Here is an 8,124-nt window from a genome sequence, read left to right as displayed (position 1 = left end):
TTGCAGATTTTGCACCAAACTACGTTCATCTCTGGGAGACAGAATGTGTCTTCTTCCTGAGCGGTATGATGGATGTTGCTGTTTATTCTTGTGTACTATTGTTTGTACAGATGAATGTGGTACCTTCAGGTATATGGAAATTTCTCCCAAAGATGAACCAGATTTAGTTTTCTGAGGTTTTTGCTGATTTCTTTTGATTTCCCCATGATATCAAGTAAAGAGGCACCGAGTTTGAAGGTTGGCCTTAAAATATAACCACAGGTACACCTCCAATTCAGTCCACCTTATAACATAAATCATTTTGAACTTCTGACCCATATATAGTCAATTAAAAGTGAAATAATCTGCCTGTAAACAATTGTTCTGTAGGTTATAAGCTATTTTATGATGTCTTACAAAAATCCCCCAGTATTATAACTATCATAAAAAATGTAACCTAAAGAGATAGTTCCTAGAAACATCAGGAATTCCCTGAGACTGTTATCTCGGAGAGAGTGAGAGAGAGGGAGAGGCGCGCGCGCGCGAGAGAGAGAGAGAGAGAGAGAGAGAGAGAGAGAGAGAGAGAGAGAGAGAGAGTGAGAGTATGTCAGAGGATGTGGTTCTCCTGAGCTTGCAGAACATCGTACAGACATACTTTTAGCATGACCTAAGCAGCTGCACGCGAAGTGTTTTGTCTGCGCTCCGTTAGCTGCCTGCCGCAGGAGGACTGCTCTGTTTGGGAACTCTGGAGGATCGGATCTTCGCTTATTGTTATTGTTGTGCCGGCACGTCAAACGGGTATCGCGCGGGTTATTTGTGGACAGTTACCGTCACTCCAGCGGTTCTCGCGCTGTACGGCACAAAACTTGAAGCGTCTACGTGTCAAAACCTTCCCAACAGGTACAGTTATATCCATTGATTTGTTCTATTCTGCATGTTAAGCTATCTTAAACTCAGCCAAAGCCCAGAGGGAAATATCATTGCTCAGAGGTTACCCTTTCAAAGCTCAGAAGACGTCATGGAGTTGTCAGTTAGACTTCTCATCTATTTCCTTATTTTAGATACAAATAGACACAATTGAGGCAATTATTGTCATACAGAGAGAGTAAGCTATCAAATTGATGGTAACACTTTACAACAAGGTTCTATTTGTTTTCATAATGCATAGTAAATGCATTCAGTATGGTCACTAACAATAAACAATATTTGTTTACAGCATAAATTAATCTTGGTTAATGCTCATTTTTGAATATGCAATTGTCTTAGTTCATGTTAGTTCATAATGCATTAACTGGGCTAATGTTAAGGCACGCAACGTTTCATTTTCAAATACATTATTTTACCTTGACTTGAAAGGAAGAATTATTGATCATTGTTAACTAATGTAGTTGAATACAACCTATTGTAAATTGTTACCAAACTGATATAACTCAGATCGTTTGGTTTCGGAAGAATGTGATGAGAAATGTTTGAGGTGCAATTCTTTGACATTTGATTGCAGATATTTGCCAGATTTTTTGGGATCTTCTCTGAAACTCTTAGTGAGACACAAATGAGACTACTGGGGTCTTTTTTTCCTCAGGCGACAAATCTGCTAATTTGCTCTTCATTTAAATTTAATGGTGTCTTGGTAAAACAAATGAGATATTAAAGTGATCTCCTTTGTGATTTTTTTACAGTACGTTTTGTTACAGTACATGTGCGCTTGTCTGTCTAGGAGGCAAGTAAACACGACAACTGATGGCGATTAAGAATCAATTATGGGCAAGCCACAAGTGTGCTACTGTGAGATGTTCCACAGCAAAGTCTTGATACAATCACACATTAGACTGTAAAGCCTATCACACAGATCAATGACTTAGTTTGCACTGAGTCACATGTGTAAAGTGTAATACCAACATGAAGGGAGAAAAAATGCATACCTACCCAAACTCTTATCTTCTTTTTCTTTTTAGCGGTTTTAGTGAGTGATAAAAAGCAAATAACACTGGACTGGAGTGGCGTGTCAAAGTTAAATAGCTCAAATAATAAGCCTGATATAAAGTGTCACGTTGCGCCTTCAGTTGATGAACGACTTATTTTTATTTTTGTTGCGTTTCACAGCTACTTCAGCACTTTATTTCTGGATTTAAATGACATCAGATGCCATGTCCTAATCAGGCGTTATGTGAAACGTATAAGCTATGCTAAACTATTACCACACAGTTGTGCGGAGGAGTTTTTTGGACCAATGGGATTCCACAGCTAACCTGGCGAGAAGCAACAGAAACTCGAGTGACCGTAAACATTTCCTGTAGCTAGTCGCAGTAGGTCAGGGCAAAAGCTCACATTTACAAGTAAGATAGCTTTTATCGCTTGACGCTTTATCACGTCATGTCAGGTTAGAATGCAGCTTTACATTAAAGTCAGGTTGGGATTTTTCTGGTCACTCCCTGCTAACAATTTTTGGTTCCTATCACTCAAAAAAAATAACTTTCAATATCGTCAGTTTTACTCAATCCCTCGATGCTCATATTACTCAAAAATAGTTGATTCAACTTAAAATGTCTTCAGCTACACCTAATCCATTTGCGACAACATGAATGTTCTTGTTTGGTTAACTGAAACTAGTTCCCAGCATGCTTTGCTAGGGACTGGACAAGGAGAGTAGGTGTTAAAATGAAGTCTTATTTTATGTGTCTTCGTGCATAATTGATATGAAGGGGATAACTTGTTAGTTTATAATGTTTGGTATGTTGGAATTATAGTTTTGGGAGTTACCGTCAAGGTGAAGATTGGAGTTTGAGCCTAGTTTTTGGACCAATACATTTTTAATTCCTTTATATTGCTGGATCTACTGAGCAATGGCTGTGGTAACCATATCATATATATATATATATATATATATATATATATATATATATATATATATATATATCTCCCAGTTCTCCCCAGTTCTCCCCAATTTGGCGTGCCCAATTCCCAATACATTTGCATTTACATTTATGCATTTGGCAGACACTTTTATCCAAAGCGACTTACAGAGCACTTATTACAGGGACAATCCCCCGAATCAACCTGGAGTTAAGTGCCTTGCTCAAGGACACAATGGGGGTGGCTGTGGGATCGAACCAGCAACCTTCTGATTAACAGTTATGTGCTTTAGCCCACAACTCCACCACCACACATGCGCTCTAAGGCCTTGTTCAGACGGCCACTAAAAATCTGATTATTTGCATATCCAGATGAGTTTTTGATTGTCTGGACAGCAAAAAAAACACATAAAATCAGATTTTTCAGAATCTGATTCAAACCACATTGGGAGGTGGTTTCAAATGCGATTGAAATCGTATTTTTTCAGATGAATCTCAGTCCGGACGTTCTGGCTGCTCAATTCGGATTTCAAATGGTCTTTTGCTTCACTCTTAACGCGACACACAGCGATGTCGTCAAAAATCGGTGACTGCAGCACAGATCATCACAATATTTACCAGTCTCCTCCATCGCTGAGTTTTTCTTGCGCGACGGAGGAGTTCTGCACCGCGACTGGACAGGGCGCTTATTTGGAGAGCGAGATGATGCACCTCCATTTTTCCTGCATTTGTTTTGAAAACATTGTCACATGGGTATGCCTACGTCATTACCAAATCAACCCATGCAGATAGGTTGGTTATGTCTGAACACGCAAATCTGATTTGATAACTTGCAATTAATAGTGCGGACAGTATACCTGAACAGATCTGAATTTAGAAAAAATCAGATTTGCCTGCGGTCTGACCATAGCCTAAATCCTCGTGGTGGCGTAATGACCGTCAATCCGCACATGTTATCACATGGTTTGTTGAGCGTGTTACCGTGGAGACCTAGCATGTGTGGAGGCTTCACGCTATTCTCCGCGTCATCCGTGAACAAATCACCACGCGCCCCACCGAGAGTGAGAACCACATTATTGTGACCACAAGGAGGTTACCCCATGTGACTCTACCCACCCTAGCTACCAGGCTAATTGGTTGCTTAGGTTGCCTGGCTGGAGTCACTCAGCACGCCCTGGATTAGAACTAGCAACTCCAGGGGTGGTAGTCAGCATCTATTCTTGCTGAGCTACCTAGGCTCCTAACCATAGCATATTGATCAAGTTGCACTCAGTAGTGTTTCCACCAGTATTTAGCATGTTAACATTTTCTGTTACTAGCTATTATATCACAATAATTTAATTTGTGTTATTTTGACTTGTTACATTTTTGGGGGTTTACTAGATTCCGTTAGGTTTCCTCTACATGAAGAATTTAAGTTTAGATTATGAACACATTTTAAACGTGGGGAACTATTGTCCTTGACTGTATCAAGTTCAAACAAAGATTATTAAAATCTTTTTATTTAAATCGTCTTTTGTTTCGATATAGAGTAGTTGTAGCAATACTAATGTTACATGTACAATTATTTTGCTATTCTCAAATAGCCAATACAAATAAAATGTTTGTGTCTTTTTGTCCTCATTTTTATTTGCACTGAAGGTCGCCGAGTCTCTGTGCTGTTAATTTATTGTAGGTGTCCTTACTCATCTTCCATTTCCAACTATAACAGGAAGCAAATCACTATCTTCACTGCTATTGGTAGTGGCCACATTGTATCACTGCTCATTTGCATAAAGTTTAGCTCTGCAAGTCTCTATCAGAAATCGGCAACTCTTATAGAAAACGAATGACTTCCGGCTGCTTTGTCGTTGCAAATCGCTGTCCCCGTGAACAGCCCCTTAAGAAAGGCATGTAAGTAGGAATGGAGGAGGCAAACTGTGATTAATCAGTTCCAGACGCTGGTTCGGAGGCTGTGAGCATTCAGTCGTGCTGAGCTGGGCGCCTCGGGAGTCGACATACAGAGCTGCTGTTGTCATTGAGGAATCTGGTGCATCACATCACGGGCTAGTCACCTCCGACCCCACGCATAGTCAGTGTTAGAGACTTCACTGTTGCTCTTACAGTCAAGAGGAATGCTGACTTACTCACTGTCATATGTTTATCAGCAGAAGGATTTTATTACAGCTTAGAGACCTCTTTCAGTTTCCAGTTATGTTTTCATTTCAGTCATCGTTTACATACACTCATGTTGTTCCAAACCCATTTTAGGGCTGGGTATCAATACAGATTAAATTATGATTCACAAGCTCTTGATTCAATTTGATTTAAATTAGATTCGATTCCAATTAATTTGGCTGTAATTGTCCATTTTGTTTACATATGAAAGCAATATGACTGTTCTCAATACTAATTTTGATACCACCACCAAAGTACTAATTTGAGTATACATTGTTTCTCAAGTAATTATTGAAGTATACAGTTGGTAATAAAATCAATTCAACAAATAAAAACAGTAGAACAAAGATGCAAATTAAGAATACAGTGCATTGGTTTTAACAGCAGTATTAAGAATTCAAGTTAACATTCAGAAATGGAAAAAAAATAATAAAGCGTAACATAAAGCTGCTTGTATGATTAGCATATATTAAAGGGGAACTATTATGCTAAATTCATTTTTACATGTTTGTGCAAATCATTTTACTGCTGCTTTGTGAATGAGTGTCAATATAAAGACGGATTTTCCAAAATTGTGATTCTCAAGCATGGATCAGTACAACTGTTTGTGTTCCAGCTTTATATCCTGAAGATGTAAGTATCTGTTTTTATATTTTGTGAATGTTTGCAAATCGCCTTTCCGAATGTGCTTGTTAGCTGATTGCATGGCTAATGCAGCTAAAGCTAAATTCACAGAGACCAGAGCTATGTTGGCGGCGGGGAGCAGCAGCTCATTTGCATTTAAAGAGACACACGCGAAAACAGTGTGTTTTTGATTCCACCCAAAAAGAGGCATTTACAACATGGTATAATAAATGATCCGTGGGGTATTATGAGCTGAAACTTCACAGACACATCCTGGGGACACCTGAGACTTATATTACATCTTGTAAAAAGGGGCATAATAGGTCTCCTTTAATTTGTTTTAAAGTTATCCAGCCAAAAGCAATTAGAGGTTTCCTGCAATTGCTCCTGCTCATTAAAGGTTTAGAACAACATGAGAGTGAATAAACTGTGTTATTTTTGGGTGAACAGTTACTTTTGGAGTCACATGCAACACAAGGTAAGTGTGCAGTTGTGGATAATTGTGTAGCATCATGACTCCTATTCAACCTGCTTTATTGTTAGCAGCTGGGCTGGTGTGCTAGCGACATGATTAATACATGTTGCGCTGCAATATTTTGGTAACCTAATTAGGACAGAGAATCCTCTCTTGTGCTCAATTAAATCTAATTTAGATAATTGAAATGCCTTAGTGCATTCTGAACTTAATTATGACATTCTTTGGAGACGTGACGTGCTAAAGACAGCATTATTTGTCGCTGTCTCTCATACTGTACCTTTCCGCCAAAAGCTTTTCTGTGGCCTTTGAAAGGCTCCTCCTCTACTTCAATTAGAACAGGCGCACATCGGCTCTCACTTGTGAACAGAACTGTACGTCCCTCTCTTGTAATATGACAGCCTACAAATCTGATGTCACATTCGATGTTTTCGGGACAGCTGACTCAGTTGCAAGGATGACACACAGCTTAGCTTCATGCCTTGATGGAAGATGAATAGTCATTTTTGTTCTGCTCCTGAGCGAGGTGCCACTTTGAATGGATTATGTTCCCCGGATGTATGCAAAGATTAGGTTCTCCTCTCCTTGCCACAAATATTCAGGCCGTTGGCAATGCCTCGGCATAACAGAGAATAATCAAAGCAAGAAATATGCATACACTTCAGGAAAACGTGCTTTCAGTATTAAACAAGCAAGCAAATGAGGCACATTTAAGATTTCTTGAAGACACATCAACTCACTTTATAATGAGTGGTGGGGAAAATTGTAGCAATATTGATTGATAAATGCTCAAGAAGGACATGTCGATAATTTACTTGAGTGCCAAAGCACTTAGGTTTTGTTTGGGGTAATACAGGCATGGCCAGAGGCAAATGTAGATCATACAGCGATTATTCTCAAGGAATGAGCACATGTAGAACAGAGACAAATTGCTTTCTGTCTCTCATTTCATTTTTTACATTTTTCCCCTTTCGAAAAACTTCTCTTGTTGTCACGTACAACATCTTGCTCATCAATGAATTGGAGGGTGTGTATGAGCAATTTTATATCACGTAACGGTACTGGATTTTTCACATAGTTGCTGGAAATTAATTGAAAATGTGTTTTTTTTATAAAAAAAAACTAATTGATTATACACTGTAAATATGTTGACTCAACTTTACTTGATTTGCTGTACTCAAATTCAAAGTCAAATTCCATTGATTAAAAAATATACATTTCTTTCAACTTAAGAAGGCTTTGTTGAGACAACAAGATAATCTATTGCCAAAACTGTTCAATAGTAATAAATTATGAGTGGTAATGATGCTGGCTACCACCCCTGGAGTTCGCTAGTTTGAATCCCAGGGCGTGCTGTGTGGCACCTAAGCAACTAAATTGGCCCGGTTGGTAGGGAGGAGGGTAGAGTCACATGGGGTAACCTCCTCGTGATCACTATAATGTGGTTCGTTCTCGGTGGGACACGTGGTGAGTTGAGCGTGGATGGCGTGAAGCCTCCACACGTGCTGTGTAACCATGGCAACGCTCTCAACAAGCCACATGATAAGATGCGTGGGGTTGATTGTCTCAGACACGGAGCCAGCTGGGATTTGTCCTCCACCACCCGGATTGAGGTGAGTCACTACGTGACAGACTTAAAAGCACATTGAGAATTTGGAATTCCAAATTAGGTAAAAAAGGGGAAACAATATTCCTAAAATAATAATAATTAAAGTGATAACTGTGGGACAACAATTTGAGATGATATTGCTGGTCTTTTTATGTAGATTGAAAGCATTTCACATTTCTTAGCCTCGAAGATCAGTAAATTAGGTAATTGGCAGGGCTGGACTGGCACTCTGGCATACCGGGCATTTTTCCGGTGGGCCGACTCACTTTAGGGCCGATCAGGGGCGGACTGGCCATTGGGAGAACCAAGCGGGCCAGTGGGTTGGCTGCAAAACATGCCGAATGTGCCGCAATAAGCAAAAATGAGCAGCCACGATATGCAGAAAAGGACAGCCAACACACCCCGGTCCGATTTCTCTTCCCAGTCCA

The 8,124-nt window shown here is 39.6% G+C and overlaps 1 protein-coding gene across 1 annotated transcript in view; it reads left to right on the top strand.

The window, feature by feature from the left end:
* Positions 1-636: 636 nt before the first annotated feature.
* LOC127657846 (raftlin-like) overlaps positions 637-8,124 on the top strand; it is a 112,246-nt gene continuing 104,758 nt past the window's right edge. Inside the window, exon 1 of the mRNA XM_052146788.1 lies at positions 637-879. The gene's annotated coding sequence lies outside the window, so the exon portion shown is untranslated. The remainder of the gene's footprint in view (positions 880-8,124) is intronic.

This window comes from Xyrauchen texanus, chromosome 17 (genome assembly GCF_025860055.1).
Source record: "Xyrauchen texanus isolate HMW12.3.18 chromosome 17, RBS_HiC_50CHRs, whole genome shotgun sequence".
In the NCBI taxonomy this organism is placed as follows: domain Eukaryota; kingdom Metazoa; phylum Chordata; class Actinopteri; order Cypriniformes; family Catostomidae; genus Xyrauchen; species Xyrauchen texanus.
This window is presented reverse-complemented; position numbering and strand designations above follow the sequence as displayed.